The sequence below is a fragment of the Bufo gargarizans genome, chromosome 6 (assembly GCF_014858855.1).
Source record: "Bufo gargarizans isolate SCDJY-AF-19 chromosome 6, ASM1485885v1, whole genome shotgun sequence".
Lineage (NCBI taxonomy): Eukaryota > Metazoa > Chordata > Amphibia > Anura > Bufonidae > Bufo > Bufo gargarizans.
Genome location: NC_058085.1, coordinates 279,155,462 through 279,171,829, shown reverse-complemented (window position 1 = coordinate 279,171,829; position 16,368 = coordinate 279,155,462). Strand labels below are relative to the sequence as shown.

The window sequence follows — 16,368 nt, the reverse complement described above, 5'->3', positions numbered from 1 at the left end:
GCGTCAAACGGACGCTGGCTATGTCCAGATGTTGCAGAGAGCATTCCTCATGACTGAGGGCCCTCATCTGTGTGGTAACGACTGGGTTTTTCAACAGGACAACGCTACAGTACACAATGCCCGCAGGACAAGGGACTTCTTCCAGGAGAATAACATCACTCTTTTGGCCCATCCTGTGTGTTCCCCTGATCTAAATCCAATTGAGAACCTTTGGGATGGATGGCAAGGGAAGTTTACAAAAATGGACAACAGTTCTAGACAGAAGATGGCCCTCGTGCGGACGTCTTCACCACTTGGAGAAATGTTCCCACTCACCTCATGGAAACGCTTGCATCAAGCATGCCGAAACAAATTTTAGAAGTGATAAACAATAACAACAGAGCTACTCATTACTGAGTTCATGTTTGAAAGTTGGATTTCTGTTTTGGGGGGGGTTTCGTTTTTTTTTTGGAGGTGTGGTCCTAAACTTTTGATCAGCTGAAAAACTGCCTGTTTCAGTTTATTCGTTGTTTTCATTAAATTGAATGCTCAAAAAAATGTTTTGTCTCACTCCCATTTTTTCTTGTTGCATGTTGAAGCTCTACTTGGAACCTTGTTAAGATCCAGCCATGCTAAATATGAATTTTTGCCATTTTTCAAGTGGTTTTAAACTTTTGATCAGGACTGTACTAACCGCTAGGCCAATAATAGATCATGATTTCTTGTTCTGTACAGGTAACTTTTCAGAGACTATTATCATTATCACCAAAGGCAAAAGCCAGAATTACAATGACAAGTAACACATTTGTATAGATAACACAGGATCTACCATTCAAAATAGGTGAAGCCACTGCTTATCAGATCCGTTTTGACCTCTGCACATACCACAGATCATGCCTAGAAAACTGTTCTCCTAAAAATGTATGCACCCTTTTAAACCTTAAAAACATTCCCCTGGCCCCTTGCTCCCTTAGTGCCTCTTGCAGGAACATTAAGGAACGCTCGCTCTGCCTGTAAAAAAAACTGTCCTACATTAATGATCTCTTAATCTCTCACAAACTTTCCTTTCTGGGTCTCACAGAAACATGGCTGACACCATCTGACACTCACCCTCGCCCTGGCTACAAACATGCTGGAGTTGGTCTTCTCCTATCAGACAACTGCTCCTACAGCCCAACTCCACTGCCATCCTCCATTACGCTCACTTCATTTGAAGTGCACACTGTTCGCATCTATTCTCCCTCCAACCTCCAATAGCTGTTATTTTCCAACCCCAGGCCCAGCCACCATATTTCTTGACCACTTCAAAACTTGGCTCCTACACTTTCTTTCTGCTGACATCCCCACTATCATTATGGGTGACTTTAACATCCTTACTGCCACTTCCCACTCGGCCACCTCTAAGCTTCTATCACTCTGTCCTCCTCCTCTTTGACCTGTCTTCGGCCTTTGACACTGTCGACCACTCCCTTCTGTTACAAACTCTCTCATCTCTTGGCATCACTGACCTAACCCTCTCCTAGATCATGTCATATGGTACCTCACAGACCAGACATTTTGCATCTCCCACTCTCACAACACCTCCTTGTCTCATTACCTCTCTGTTGGTGTCCTACAAGGCTCTGTCCTAGGACCTCTGCTCTTCTGTATCTACACCCTCAGCCTGGGACAGCTCATAGATTCCCATGGGTTTCAGTATCACTTTTTTATGCTGACGACAAATCTACCTCTCTGGTCCAGACATCACCACTTTACTATCCAGAATCCCACAATGCCTACACACTCTCCCCGGTCAACCAAGTCCACTGCCTTGGAGTGACCTTGGATTCTGCCCTCTCCTTCAGACCGTATTTCCAAGCCCTTTCCACCATCTGCCGCCTCCAACTCAAAAATATCTCCTGCACCTACGCATTAATCAACCACGAGTCTGCTAAAATTCCTGCCCTCATCATCTTCCACCTAGACTACTGCAACATCCTCCTCTGTGGCCTTCCATCTAGCACTCTTGCACCCCTCAAATCTATCTTCAACTCTGCGACTAATCCACCTCTCCCCTGTTACTCCTTTGCCTCTCCCCTCTGCCAATCCCTTCATTGGTTCCCCATTGCCCAGCGAATTCAGTTAAAAATTCTAACAAATAAGTATAAAGCCGTTCATAATCTGTCCCCTCCATGCATCTCTGAGCTACTTTCCTGATACATCCCCACACGCAATCTCCGATCCTCACAAGACCACCTTCTCTCATCTCCTCTTATCGCCTCCAAGATTTCTCCTGTGCATCCCCCATACTCTGGGACTCTCTACCCCAACATATCAGACTCTCACCTACAGTGGAATCCTTGAAAAGAAACCTGAAAACCCACCTCTTCAGACAAGTCTACAACCAGTGACCCTGCTGCCTCTATACCATCATGACCAACTTTACCCTTATCTACGGTGTCCTTCTCCTATACCGTGTAGATTGTAAACCCTCACTGGCAGGGCCCTCTCTCCTTCTGTGACAGTCTGTAACTCGTCTTGTTCATGCTAAGTGCACTTGTCTGTATTATGTATGTGTACCTCTTATATGTACAGCGCCATGGGATGAATGGCACTTTAATAATAAATAATAATTCCATCTTTCCTTTTCCAAAGGAGCTGTGAAAAATGAAAGGTGGAATCTGGTTGGTTGCTATGGGCAACAAAGCCAGTTCTACTTTACACCAGTTTGATGAATCTCCCCCATTAAGTCTAAAAAGGTGTGCTCTGGGATTTACATATTGATGACCTATCGTCAGGATAGGTCATCAGTATGAGATCATCAGGAGTCCGACTCCTGGCACCCTCGCCAATCAGCGGTTTGATGAGGCCACAGCTCTCACATGTGCGACTGCAACATCCTTGCAGCTTACCAAGCACAGCATAGTACAATGTATAGTGGCTGTGTTTGGTATCACAGCTCAGCCCCATTCACTTGAATGGGGCTGAGCTGCGCCTGGTTCATGTGACCGATGAACGTGACAGCACATGACCTAGGAAGAGGACTAAGCGGTCACAGAGCGCTGTGGCTTTATTCGTACAGATGATTGGCAGATGTCCTGGGAGTTGGACTCCCGCCAATATTATATTGATAATCAATCCTGAGGATAGGTTATCAATATGTAAATTCCGGAGAACATATTTTAGGCCTAGTGGTCAGTGCGAGAACTGCAGGATTTTGATTGTTTTTTCTTTTAATATGAACATGAAAAATCTTTTTAATAAATTCACCAGAAGCCGGACTATTGCTTCAATGGCCCAGATGGACAGAAGCACAGCTCCAGACTGTTTAACCACTTAATTATCACTGTCAGTAAAGACTTTAACATCTAAGTGTTTAGAGGGTGGGGGCTTCTTCTGTCAGTAATTGGCACCCTGCTAATGAAATGATGGGATGCTGATGTCTGTACGCTGCAGACAGGGCCCCCAGAAAGAGTTTATAAAAGGTTATCAACAAGTTATGTGTACCTCAGAATGGTGCCATTAAAAACTACAACTTGTCCCACAAAAAATAAAGCCCTCATGTGGCTATATCAAAATAAAAATAAAACAGTTATAGCTCTTGAAATGCAACGATGAAAAAAAATGAAAAAAATTGCTTGGTCACTAAGGCTTCTTTTACATGAACGAGTTTTCCATGATGCATAGTGTGAACAGATAGCACCCGGACTGAATCCTCACCCATTCAATAGGTTTGTGCACATGAATGTTGTTGATCGCTGACCATCTCTGCCTTCAGGAAAAATCACGTTTTATATTGTGTGTTGTACACACAGCCATGGCCCCAAAGAAGTAAATGGGGCTTGCAAGAAAAGCAGAAAGCATCTGGGTGCAAATCATTTTTCACTGATGGTTTTTAGAAAATAGTGTGTTATTCTCCAGTTTTTCTTCAAATACGTGAAAAATACTTCACCAGTTTGAATCTGAACAGACCCTGACTCTGCAGTGCACGGGAGTGAATATCCATGGGATCCCTTTAAGATGTTATAAGTGTTTATGACGCTAGTTGCATTGCAGCAACAAGGGCACAGCGCTCCCTTTTAGTGATATCGTAGTACCCAGTGTAGGAATGCCAGAGTGGTGTAAGGTGGCCTAAAATGTCCCTGAATGGTGTTGCACTTGTCACGGTGCTCCTACCTGGATACGCTGGAATACCAGGTGTAGTGCAAAGCAAATCAAGGGGTAGTTGATGGAAGTGGTGGAGAAAGAAATGGAGTCCAGACTTTGTATAACGTTGAACAGCGGCTTTACTTTGCATAAACGTTCCTCCAAGCAGTTTACAGACTCTACCTTGGTTACCAGCAGACTTTGGCATTAGTTCTGACAGGCAAACACACTTGGCACTGCTACATCTGTTGCTCTCTGGCTCTGCTGTGCTAACAGGATTAAATAGGAAACTTTTCCTTTCTGCTGTACTTTACTTTCTGTAGTCTGGTCTGTCTATAGCTTTGTCTTTGTCCAGGGAACTTTCTTCCTGGCCTTTGAGGCTCGTAGCTTTAGCCTCCAAACCCAGCAGAGCTTAGGGTGCTCTGCAGGCTTGGACACAGCCTTCCCCTAGCAGGGAGTACTCTATTCTTAAGGAGAGCTAGAATGGAAAGAAGGGTTTCATTCTAGGTAAAGTAGCTCTGCCATTGATGCCGCCATCTGCTGGTAAACCAGGCATATTACACTTGAACAGTCACAAAGTAAGAAATACAAAAACACAATGTGTAGGACCTGGAAATAAATAAAGGGGGTGACATTAGGTCAACCACAGAAGACAGTGGGGAGGCATAGAGGTGGTAATGCACCTTTGGGGCGTTACAACTTATTCCGTATCGTTTGTGTGAAATAAGCCTGAAAGGCCCCAAATGCATACAAGGAAAGAGGTCATTTTCTGAGGACACATTCCCTTCAAGGACAGTTTTGGCCTTCAGGATGCAGTCCTGCTTTTTAAACCTGACGTGTCACTTTATGTGGTAATACCTTTGGAATGTTTTTACTTATCCAACTGTTTTTGAGGGGGTTTTTCGTGACACATTGCATATGTTTAGATTTGGTTGATATATTTTCTTTTTATTGATTACACAATCCAAATTTTTTGAAACATTTGAATTTCTCTGTTCTTAATAAGGTTGTCCAAACCCAAAGCTCTTTTAGCTACGGCACTGAAAATGATTAGCATAAAGACAAAAAGTTACTCACCTGCTCACTATCACTCTGTTCTAGCACAGAGGGTCTCAGTGCTGTTGCTTCTGGTCCCCTATGGACTGAAAGTGTGACTTCCCCTTCATTGCCAAGTGCACCACTGCAGCCATTCATTGACTTCAGCTGTGATGTTTACTCAAGCAACACATAACTGTTGAGGCAATTTAATAGCTTAATGACTCCATACCAAAAATGTAAGGAACAAAATAATTTACAATACATTTTATATATATAAATGTTCCGCGATCACTCAAAAAAGCAACCATTTCAACGAAACATGGTATACACATCCCTTGCTACCTGGAAATAAATCTTGTGGGGGTCTCCGCTCTCTAGCACGTACCATTCCTGAGATATTTCCCAAAAATGCAAATATGGCACATCACATGACCTACATTAGCCAATAGAAGCCTGCAGGTCTTTTTCTTCATATTCCAACTGACATACACGCGGTCACATGTCCCTTATCAGCCAATAGAAGCTTGCAGGTCCTTAGTCTGCACATACACAGAGTTTTACACCAGGTTTCCATAACAACCCAGCCATTTTTCTTCACTGCTGCAGGTCAGCTTTAAAGGGGCAGAGCGCTGGGAATGACACTGTTAAGGGAGCGAGGTGCTGTGGAGGTGACAGTTCAGGGGGCAGGTAAGGTGGACATTTAGGCATCACACTCAAAAGACAGACTTAAAAATCCCGCCCCCAGGTCCCGGTAAGCCACGCTCTCTCCCACTCCGCAGCCGACAGGGATTGAAAAAATTAAGGTAAAAATCAACTTCTGTCAGCTGCAAGGGATCGAGGAAGGTCTGCTGTCTGAGAGTGAGCTGTTCAAAAGAACATGGGCCCTGTGCTGGATGGAGGACAGGGAGTCTGAAAGACGGACTGCCTGGCCTAAAACCAGACCTCTGGCCACCCGAGGCCCAGGCTGCTGTGGAGTTCACAGTTAAGGGGACGGTCCGCTATGGAGGTCAGTGTTAAGGGGCAGATTGCTGTAGAGGCCACTGTTAAGGGGACGGGGTGTTGTGGAAATCACTGTTAAGGAGATGGGGTACTGTGGAGGTCACTAATGAAGGGGCAGGCTGCTGTGGAGGTCACTGTCAAGGGGGCGGGATTCTGTCGAGGTCACTGTTAAGGGGAGAGGGAACTGTGTAGGTCACAGTTAAGGGGACAGTCCGCTATTGAGGTCAGTCTTAACCTCTTAAGGACACATGACGTACCGGTACGTCATGATGTCCTGGTACTTAAGGACACATGACGTACCGGTACGTCATGAATGGTTCCGATCACCGCCGCTCGTCGGGCGGTGATCGGAAGCCGGTGCCTGCTCAAATCATTGAGCAGGCACCTGGGGCAAATGCGCCGGGGGGTCCTGTGACCCCCGCCATGTCGGCGATCGCAGAAAATCGCAGGTCAATTCAGACCTGTGGTTTTCTGCGTTTCCGGGTTATTCGGGTCTCTGAAGACCCGATAACCCGGAACAGGATGGTGATGGTGGTGTGATTTCACTCCACCAATCACCATCCAGCGATCCTGAGTGGTGATGGTGACATCACCACTCAGGATTGCTTTCTGATTGGTCAGTGGGCGGTCCAGCGGCAGATTCAAAAGAGGCAGGCGCTCCTCTCCTCCTCCTTTTGTGTTCCGGAGCCGGAGAAGAGAGGAGCTGCCTGCACGTGTCTGCTGCCACCGCTGCCTGCACCCGATCTGTGCCCCCAGGACCGGATCTCTGCCACCAGCACCCCCCCATCAGGTACATAGGGACAGCTAGGGAAAGTTTGGGTTAGGCAGGGAAAAAAAGGGAAAGTTAGTTTTTTTTTACTTTTCGTTGCATCACCCTAGTTAGGGTGTCTGGGGTCCACAGCACAGCTGTGTGACCCTAGACCCCCAGGGGTGCTGCCACTTGCCCCCCCTCCCCCCCCCCCACACTTTTTTGGGGTGCAGGATTTATTTATTTTTTTGTTTTTTGTGTACGCTGACTGTGGCCGGCACTCTTAGCGTCCGGCCACTGTTAGCGCGTCGCACACCCCACCGCTGATCAACTTCAGACGGTTGATCAGCGGTTTTGAAATTTTTTCCCCACATTTTTTGGCCTTTTTTTTTAGTCAGTTTTTTTTTTTGTTTTGTTAGTTTTAGGGTGAGTTCGTGAACACCCGTGCCCCCACACACACGCACACAAAATAAAGATTTCCACACACGCACATACACACGCAGACACACACTTCCCTATGGCCCGCCGGATGTTCTCGGCCGAGGAGGCATACGCCCAGCTTGCCTCCGACTCCGAGAGTCCCAGTGAGGATGAGGATGACCCCACATTCCTGTGGTCATCCGCATCCTCCTCATCATCTAGCGATGATGATGAGCCCCCAAGGCGGCGGAGACGCCGCCAGGCAGAGCAAGGGGACCGCCATGTTAGGGACCCTGTGGCCCAGCCTAGTACGAGCAGCTCTGGGGCTCGTACTGGTTTCCCGGCCCACCAGTTAAATCCACCAGAGCACCCTGCCGGTGAATTTGTCTGGTGTAGCCCAGAGCGATACGAGCCCGTGATTCCTGATTTTGTAAGCCAATCAGGAATCCAGATTTCCACAGTGGGCTACACTGAATATGACTTTTTTCGTCATTTTTTTCAGTGACCCACTGGTAAATCTGATGGTGGAGCAGACGAATCTGTACGCCCAACAGTTCGTCGCTCAACACCCGGGCTCCTTTTTGGCCAGGCCCGGTGGCTGGACGCCGGTCAGTGCAGCCGAAATGAGGACATTTTGGGGCCTCGTGCTGCATATGGGCCTGGTCAAGAAACCCAGTGTCAGGCTGTACTGGAGTGGAGACGTCCTATACCAGACCCCACTTTACAGTACGGCCATGACATGCTCCCGGTTTGAGGCCATCCGGAAATGTCTGCATTATTCCGATAATGCAGCATGTCCCCCCCGAGGTGATCCTGCCCATGACCGTCTGTACAAGATACGGCCGGTCATCGATCACTTTGGGGCCAAATTCATGGAGGCCTATGTACCTGGAAGAGTGTTGATGAGTCTCTCATTGCGTTCAAGGGGAGACTCATTTTCCGCCAGTATGTGCCCTCCAAGCGGGCGAGGTATGGCGTGAAGCTATACAAAATTTGTGAGAGTACCTCAGGGTACACTTACAAATTTCGTATATACGAGGGGCGAGATTCCCGGATTCAACCCCCAGAATGTCCCCCCACTCTGGGTGTTACCGGGAAACTTGTGTGGGACCTTATGTACCCACTGCTGGATAAGAGTTACCACCTGTACGTGGATAACTTTTATACCAGTATCCCCTTGTTCCAGTCCCTTGCCGCCAGATCCACGTTCGCTTGTGGGACCATGCGGAAAAATCAACGCGGCCTCCCTGCCCTCCCCCTCCAGGTACCTATCCCCAGGGGTGAGACCCGTGCCCTTACCACTGGAAACCTGTTGCTGGTCAGGTATAAGGACAAGAGGGATGTCCTTATGCTGTCCACAATTCATGGTAACGGCATCACCCCTGTCCCTGTGCGAGGTACCGCGGCAACGGTCCTCAAGCCCGATTGTATCGTCGCCTACAATTGGTATATGGGAGGAGTTGATCTCTCTGATCAAGTCCTCAAGCCATATAACGCCATGCGCAAAACCCGGGCATGGTACAAAAAAGTTGCGGTCTACTTGGTGCAGGTTGCCATGTACAAATCTTCTGTACTATCCCGAAGCGCTGGCAGCACAGGGACATTCCTTCAGTTCTATGAGGCAGTCCTCAAGGCCCTGATCTTTTCGGACCGGGAAAGAGCAGCCCGGAGTACCTCGGGAACTGTAGGCGCCCGGATCGTCCCTGGCCAACACTTTCCAGGTGTGGTCCCCCATACTGGAAAGAAGGGACGAACCCAAAAAAGGTGCAGAGTGTGTCACAGGAGGGGGATACGGAAGGACACCACAACTCAATGTGACACGTGCCCCGATCATCCGGGCCTCTGCATTATTGGTTTCTTCAGGGAGTATCACACTTTCATGGAGTACTAAATTTATATCCCAATTTAGGACTGACATCGGATTAAAAAAAAATGGTTCTCAGACTTGAGACACCCAAAAAAACAAAAATAATTTATTAAAAGTATACATATTAGGTATTGCCGCGTCGGTAATAATCTCCTCTATAAAAATACCCCATGACCTAACCCCCCAGATTAACACGGTCAAGAAAAAAAAAAAAAAAAGGTGCAAAAAAAGGTTTTTTTTTTGTCACCTTACATAACAAAAAGTTTAATAGCAAGCGATCAAAAAGTCATATAGCCCCCAAAATAGTGCCAATAAAACCATCCACTCGTCCCGCAAAAAATGAGCCCCCACATAAGATAATCGGATAAAAAAAAAAATGACACTTAGACTTTAGAGATACAAATATAGATATATTTTTTTGTATCAAAAAGGATAATATAGTCTAAAACCTAAATAAATGTAAAAAAAAGTAGACTTATTAGGTATCGCCGCGTCCGTAAGAATCTCCTCACCACGGTGATGTACCATGTGATTGGAGCATGTGATCTGACGTCACCAAAGGTCCTTTAGCCGACAGCTCATCAGAAGAGACCGGGAACTGCGCGATGAAGAGGACAAGGTGAGTTAATTTCTTTTATTTTTTTTAACCCTCAATTGACCTTGTACTAAGCATTCTGTATTCAGAATGCTATTATTTTCCCTTATAACCATGTTAGAAGGGAAAATAATACAGTGAATAGACTGTCACCTAGCAACCATGAGTGAAAATCGCACCGCATCCGCACTTGCTTGCGGATGCTTGCGATTTTCACTCAGCCCCATTAATTTCTATGGGGCCTGTCCTGCGTTACAAACGCAGAATATAGAGCATGCTGCGATTTTAAAGCATTGCAGAAGTGATGCGTGAAAAAAATCGCTCATGTGCACAGCCCCATAGAAATGAATGGTGCCGGATTCAGTGCGGGTGCAATACGTTCACCTACCGCATTGCACCCGCGCGGAAATCTCGCCCGTGTGAACTCAGCCTAAGCCTTGTAACATCCCAAAAAAATAAAATATCATTCCCAAAATGCTACAAACATGAAGTAGACATATGGGGAATGTAAAGTCATCACAATTTTTGGGGGTATTACTATGTATTACAGAAGTAGAGAAACTGAAACTTTGAAATTTGCTAATTTTTGCAATTTTGGGGTAAATTAGGTATTATTTTGTGCAAAAAAAAAATAATTTTTTTGACTTCATTTTACCACTGTCATGAAGTACAATATGTGACGAAAAAACAATCTCAGAACGACCTGGATAAGTCAAAGCGTTTTAAAGTTATCAGCACTTAAAGTGACAGTGGTCAGATTTGCAAAAAATGGCCTGTTCTTAAGGTGAAATAAGGCTGTGTCCCTATGGGGTTAAGGGGGCGGGGTGCTGTAGAGGTCACAGATAAGGGGGAAGGCACTGTGGAGGTCTCTGTTAAGGGGACAGGGAACTGTGGAGGTCACTAATAAAGGGGCAGGCTCCTGTGAAGGTCAAAGTTAAAGAGGCGGGATGCTGTCGAGGTCTCTGTTAAGGGGACAGGGAACTGTGTAGGTCACAGTTAAGGGGACAGTCCGCTGTGCAGGTCAGTGTTAAGGGGGCGGGGTGCTCTAGAGGTCACTGTTAAGGGGGATACTGTTGATATCTTTTAATGACATACACAAACATTAAATTAAATATACCCGTGTAAAGCCGTGTCCTTTTGCTAAATATATATATATATATATATATATATATATATATATAAATAGAGAGAGAGGGGGAGATCTTTATTGTCATTTATTTTTCTCCATTATATTTTTCTGATTTCTAAATGAATTATACTTTTGCTGTTATCCCATACAATTTGAGAGAACTATTTAAAGACTGGCTGTCGGAGCGGATCACCATACATGGAATTATTCTTCAGGATTCAACCAGTGAATGTCCCTATGGTCGACATATGAACTCACTATCATATTTTTAACCATATTTATCGGGATCTTATTTATCAATTCATTTATTTATCTAAATAGCATTGTATTTAATCCTTTTTTATCGCATTTTATTGTTGTCATATTTTATCACTTATCATCGGTAGTGCCATATTCTATTTGCTCTCCTTTTATTATAATATTGATATTCTATTGCGCTTATTGTACTTCTATTGTGTTGTTGTCCTAATAAATTCAAGATCCCTATACTTTTAGTGAGTGCCCCACTTCTATTCTTTTATCCCATACAATGTACTGATATATAGAGATGTACTGTATCTGCAGATATCAGTACAACATGAATACTAGTAAAAGTTTTTAGCTGGTGAAAATTGTATTAATAAGAGTGTGCTCTGTATCACATTGGTAAGGTGTAAAAAAAAAAACGATTTGATACATATGCAAATTAACCTGAGATGAGTCCTGTCCCTGACTCGTCTCAGGGACTTTTCGCGGGCTAATTTGCATATGTATCAAATCGTTTTTTTTTTACACAATAAAAGCACACAGAGCTATGGGGACTGGGTATTGCGGATGTGCTAGCGGCCATCTAGCAACCCATGTCCTCAGCTCTATACACAAAATCCCGGTGACAGGTTCCCTTTAAGGCAGGGATGCTCAATCTGCAGCCCTCCAGCTGTTGTAAACCTAGAACTCCCGCCATGCCCTGCTGCAGGCTGATAGCTGTAGACTGTCTGGGAATTCTGGGAGTTGTAGTTTTGCAACAGCTGGAGGGCCGCAGGTTGTGCATGCCTGCTTTAAGGTCATACACAATGAATAGCTGATGGAAGAACACCATCTCATGTGACCTCCTCCATATACAAGTATACTCACTGAGCTAGATATGCATGCTTACATCCACTGCGATAGGGAGAAAAGTCACTGCAAAATCTGAACCCTGAGACTTTTTCAGCACTGGCCTTTGCTCCATAGGAAGAAAGGATTGGTCAAGATTGAAGAGGACCTTTCACCACTCCTGACATGCCTGTTTTAATAGCTTCATGCATTCCTTGTGTAATAACAATTCTGGAGCATCTGTTCTTATGTCTGTATGTTGTGCCATTCCTTTATTATTTCTACTAGAAGTTATGAATGAATTGCTATTAGCTTTCAGTAAGGGTACAGACGGGGGGTAACCAGTTAGGGGGGGGGTGTACCTGCACAGACTAACTCTATGCACAATCAGTGCTGCCATTTTCAGACCGTGCAGGTACCCCCCCCCCCCCCCCCCCACCCCTGAACTGGTTACCTCCCCTCTGTACCATTACTGCAATGCACGAAGCTATTAAAACAGCCATGTCGGGAGTGGTGAAAGGTCCTCTTTAAATCCATAATCAGATTTTTTTTTCTTTTTTTATTATTCCTCTAAGGGCTCATGCACACAACAGTTGTCAGCGCGCAAATCCTCTCCACATTTTTCAAGAATTGTATTATCTGGTGCTTCGCTTTCATCAAAATAAACACTGCGGCTTACTGTGACCTTGTTGGTCTAATAAAACTTGGTCACTAACAGAACTCCCTCCTGGTCGCAAAACTATCGGAAGCAAATGGACTTTTAAAGTGAAATACGATGCAGAAGGAAACATGTATAGATACATAGCAAAATTTGTTGCCAAGGGATACTCCCAGAAATTTGGAGAAGATTATGATGAGACATATGCTCCAGTTATGAAACATTCCACCATAAGAACACTCCTTTGCATTGCTGCCGGAAAGGGAATGCAAGTGAAGCACCTAGACGTATGGAGACATCAAGGAGGATCTATACATGGAACAGCCACCAGGATTTGAGAAGGAAAAGAACCTTGTATGCAAACTGCAAAAGAGCACCAATGAGCTCAAGCAAGCGGCAAGAGTGTGGAATGAAAAAGTGAATGAAATACTCACAAAAGAAGGATTCTCAAGAAGTAAAGCAGATCCATGTCTGTATTCAAAGAATCAAGAGAACAAATGGACATACATCCTAATTTACGTTGATGACATCTTGACGTGTTTTGAACAAGAAGGGGACTATGACCAAATACTTCACAAACTGAAACAAAAAATTTTAATTAAAGAGTTGGGGAACATTACTCACTACCTAGGAATTCAAATAGAGCGGAAAGAGGATGGAAGCTATCTTCTTAACCAAAGTCATAAAATTACAGAAATATTAGAGCAGTTTCACATGCAAGATGCAAAGGAAGCGAGAACACCAATGGAACCAGATTATCCGAAAAACAATGGAACGGAAAACTTGTTACCTAACAATGATTATTAACGCAAGGCAATCGGAAAATTGTTATACATTGCCACCGTGACAAGACCAGACATTGCCGTAGCAGTGGGAATACTTTGCAGGAAAGTTGCAACACTGTGTCAGCGCGACTGGAATGCAGTAAAGAGGGTAATACAGTACCTAAAGGGAACAAATCGGACGAAGCTGTGACTTCCAGCATCATCAAACCCAAAACTGATTGGATATGTGGACGATTGTGCTGGAGACACCACTGACCACAAATCTACAAGTGGTTACATCTTCCAGTATGGACAAGGAACAATAAGCTGGTCTAGTCGGAAACAAGTGACTGTTGCACTCTCTTCAACTGAAGCGGAATACATAGCAGCAGCACATGGATGTCAAGAAGCCATTTGGATTTTCAACTTCTTCTAGACATGGGACTGAATATGTCACAACCCACACCTATCTTTAAAGACCATCAGGGATGCATAAAACTAACACACTCTGATAAGATTAACCCAAGAACTAAGCACATTGATGTAAAATATCATCTGCTCAGGGACCTGCAAGAACAAGGAGTTATCGACATCCAGTACTGTCCATCAGAGGAGATGACTGCATATGCACTCACCAAACCTTTGCCAAGGGAACGTAATTGTTTTCTACAAAAGAGACTTAATGTCGCATAATTATGCACATGCTGTTGAGAAGGGGTGTTGGGGATACAACAGCATGTACCATACACGGTATTGTGTATTACTATCACTTGACCAGTAGATGGCATTGTACATTAAGGTTACCAGTTGTGTATATCCGTTAAACTTGTTGGTTCCTCTTTCTCTCTCTCTCTCTCTCTCTCTCTCTCTCTCTTTATACCAAGATGGCTGCTGTTACAGTTTGCTGAAATGTCTTGTATGTTTGGAACTTAATCCACACAAGTAAACCAAGTTCTGCCTCATCAAAAGCTACTAGTGTCTTCTCTAACCCACAACCAACAAATATGTCGGGCAAACCCACTTAAGTAGTCCAGATCGGGTGTTCTAGTTTTGGAATAAAAAGTCCCACCATGTGCATGTAGAAACTATTCCACTGAGGGTCACAGATGGAGCTTCCACTCAACACAAATTCCCTGCATTTCTGTGAGATGTTTTTTCTTTTCTGTCTGAAGTCTAGTGAATTCCTTGGCCTGACATTAATCCCAATGGTGTTGAGTTGGAAGTGATGTCCTGCATGTATGGGAGCAATTAACCTGGGGTTTTGTTTGCTATGTTTTCTGTCATTGGTTTTATACAGTAACAGGCTGTTTGTGCTATGATTTCGGGTGTGACCCTCTGAGCTTTGCTTGGCATCTGCAGTGAGAGATTACAGCTTTAACACCCCAATGGTCTGACCTCTCATTGACCCATGACTTGATAAATCAGCGCCTCAGGGTGTTAACACACAATTAATTACAAAACTGGACACTTCAAAGGCTGAAAAGGACCTCAGTGTCAGACTGACTTGGGAAAATTGCTTTAAGCCACACATGTATAGCACGGAGAAATCAACAACTTAGGCTACTTTCACACTGGCGTTTTGGTTTCCGTTTGTGAGATCCGTTTAAGGGCTCTCACAAGCGGTCCAAAACGGATCAGTTTTGTCCTAATGCGTTCTAAATGGATAAGGATCCGTTCAGAATGCATCAGTTTGCCTCCATTGTAACTACAGTCCGCTCTGGAGGCGGACACCAAACGCTGCTTGCAGCGTTTTGGTGTCCGCCTGACGATGCAGAGGCAAACGGATCCGTCCTGGCACACAATGTAAGTCAATGGGGACGGATACGTTTTCACCGACACAATATGGCACAATAGAAAACGGATCCGTCCCCCATTCACTTTCAATGGTGTTCAAGACGGATCCGTTTTGGCTATCTCTTAAAAAATTGATGTGGTTGCACTCCTTTCTTTGTGTGATTTATCAATTTGAAGAGTGTACCTCTTGAGTTAAAGGCCATTGATGGTACCGTTTTGGCTATGTTACAGATAATACAAACGTATCGATTCTGAACGGATGCATGCGGTTGTATTATCGGTGCGCATCAGTCTGGGAGATGCATGACGGATCCACAACAAACGCAAGCGTGAAAGTAGCCTTATTTCTGCAATCCCAGCATTGTGTTCAATGGTCCCTCAACTTTCATATTGATGCAGTATATATTATTTGCATTAAGGAACACTACCCTTTTGAAGGCAACCTGTCACCATAAAAATGCAGTGTAATCTGCAGGCAGCAGGTTGTAGAGCAGAAGGAGCTGGTCAAGTTCAATATATATAGTTTTTCATCTAAATTCCTGCTCATTCCGGGCTTTGAAGTCAATAAGGCAGTCCTATCAGTGATTGAAAGTCTTCCCTCCATGACTGTACATACAGGTATAGCTGTCAATCACTGATAGGACTGCCTCCTGGACTTTGAAGCCCAGAATCAGCAGAAATTTAGATGAAATACATGTTCTACTTTCCCCACAAAACTATATATCAATCTGCTCAGGCACTGTATTCAGATTTTTAAAGGGAGTTTTTGCTTTTACATATCTGAGATTTGAAGGTCTCCTCAACTTTCAGCAACATCCCTACATAGGGTGAATCTATCAAAGCCAATGTTTCATACTCTGGTCTTTATCAAAAGTATAGTAACATATGCAAAACATATGCAATTTGCGGAACAGAATGGGCGGCCCATTGTAGAAATGCCCCATTGTCCGCATCTTTTGCGGCCCCATTGAAGTGAATGGGTCTGCACCCCAGCCGCAAAAACTGCGGCTCGGATGCGGACCCGAACAACAGTCACGTCCATGAGGCCTTATTGTTCTGACGGATCAGAGGAAGAGCTAATTAATCAGTGACGTCAACAAAAAACTACTACTGACCCCCTCTCCATTCTGTTGGGGGGGTCTATAAGCGTTTAATAGAACAGGTTCTGTTGACATCGA

At 44.6% G+C, this 16,368-nt stretch overlaps 1 protein-coding gene across 1 annotated transcript in view; it reads left to right on the top strand.

Moving 5' to 3' along the window:
• LOC122941839 (chloride channel CLIC-like protein 1) overlaps positions 1–16,368 on the top strand; it is a 292,415-nt gene that overhangs the window by 263,437 nt on the left and 12,610 nt on the right. The gene's annotated exons all lie outside the window — the stretch shown is intronic.